Source organism: Equus quagga, chromosome 12 (genome assembly GCF_021613505.1).
Source record: "Equus quagga isolate Etosha38 chromosome 12, UCLA_HA_Equagga_1.0, whole genome shotgun sequence".
Taxonomy (NCBI): domain Eukaryota; kingdom Metazoa; phylum Chordata; class Mammalia; order Perissodactyla; family Equidae; genus Equus; species Equus quagga.
This window is the reverse complement of record NC_060278.1, coordinates 39,106,789-39,108,950: the sequence shown is the minus strand read 5'-3', so window position 1 is coordinate 39,108,950 and position 2,162 is coordinate 39,106,789.

Here is a 2,162-nt window from a genome sequence, read left to right as displayed (position 1 = left end):
CAGAAATTATCAAAACTGACTCAAGAAGAAATAGAAAATCTGAGCAAACCTATAACAAGTAAACATTGAATTAGTGACCAAAAATCTCCCCAAAGGCAGGATCAGATAGTTTCTCTGGGTGAATTCTACTTAAAGAAGAATTAACACCAATCCTTCTCAAACTCTACCAAAAAATAGAAGACGGAATACTTCCTAACTCATTTTACGAGTCTTTATGCTCACATTAGGGGCTGAAAGTCAATCTCCTAATAAAGTACAACACTGACATTTCCCCAAACAGCAACAAACCAGGCCGGGCACCCCATTCCTGGGGATTCTGCAGAAAGAGTTCATGCATCAGTTAGAGTCAGAGTTTGTGACCCTTGAGTGCCCCTACATTTTTAAGAACCTATTATTTTATAATTCTTTCTGTTAATTGTAGTTCATTCCTTTAATTTATCAAAGGTCATTATGTGGATCATTATTTTATCTGTGGAAATGCTGGCCTGCTCCCATTTCTCTGTCTGGTTAATTTAAATTTAAACAGCTTTTTAAAAAATATATGGTTTTTCCCATTTATCTAAGGCCAATTGATTTTTTGACAAAGGGGTCAAGACCAGTCAATGGGGAAAAGACAGTGTTCAACAAATGGTGCTGGTACAGCTGGATATCCCCACACAAAAGAATGAGGCTGGACCCAGACCTCACACCACACACAAGAATTAACTCAAAATGGATCAACAATCGAAATACAAGTGTTAACACCACAAAACTCTCAGAAGAAAACATAGAGGTAAATCTTAATAACTTTGGATTTGACAATAGATTCTTAGATGTGATACTGAATGCACAAGCAACAAAAGAAATGATAGGTAAACTGAACTTTATCAAAATTAAAGATGTGTGCATTAAAGGACATTATCAGAAAGTGAAAAGACAACCTACAGAGTGGATAAAATGTTTGCAAATCATATATCTGGTAGGGGTCTAGTATCCAGAATATATAAAGAACTCTTACAAGTCAACAGCAAAAAGATAACCCAATTTAAAAACGGGCAAAGAATTGAAATAGATCTTTCTCCAAAGAAGATATACAAATGGTAACAAACACATGAAAGATGCTCAGCATCAACTAGAATGAGGTACCCTTTCATACCTATTTTTTTTCAATGGAAAATAACGTGTTGGAAGATGTGGAGAAATTGGAATCCTCTATTCATTGCTGATGGGCATGTAAAATGATTCAGCCTTCGTGGAAAGCAGTTTAATGGTTGCTCAAAAAGTTAAGCAGAATTTCCATACGATCCAGCCATTCAACTCCTAGGTATGTACCCACAAGACTTGGAAACAGGTACTTGTACAAGCTTGTTTATAGTAGCACTACTGACAGTAGCTAAAGTTGCAAGCAGTCCGGATGTCCATCAATGGATGAATGGATAAACAAATTGTGGTATATACATACCATGGAATATTATTCAGCCATAAAAAGGAATAATGTGATCCACGCCACAACATGGAGCAATCTTGGAAACATTATGCTAAGTGAAGGAAGCCAGACACAGAAGGTCACATGTTGTATGATTCCATTTATATGAAATATCCAAAACAGGCAAATCCATAGAGACAAAAGTAGATTGGTGATTGCCAGGGGCTGGGGGAGGAAGGGGAAGAGAAGAAGCTGTTTAACGGGTAAGAGGTTTTATTTTGGAGTGATGGAAGCATTTTGGAACTAGATAGAAGTGACAGGGATTGCACAATGCTGTGAATATACTAAATGCCCTTGAATTGTACACTTTAAATGGTTAAGTTTGTTATGTGAATTTCACTTTAATTTTTAAAAAAGTGAAACTACTCAGAAATGTCAAGTTGTTGGCAATCTCTACTCATTCCATGGACCCCAAATCCTGGAATCACAACTGCTCCGTCTGGCCAGTTCTCAGGTCATCGGTAGCAATTTCATGCCTGTTCCATTTCATCTGAGCTCCCGGTGGCTCTGGAGATCGAGAAGAGAGCCGGAAAACGCTGCTCCTAAGATCAGCGCCCAGCCCAGCGTCAGGTTAATCAGGGATCACGCGCGCGATGGGCGGCAGGCCAGGCCCCTCCGCGCGCCGCGCACCCTCACGCGCGCACCCGGGAAGCAGACGGGGCCAGACCAGGACCGGGAAACGCGGCGTCACCCACGG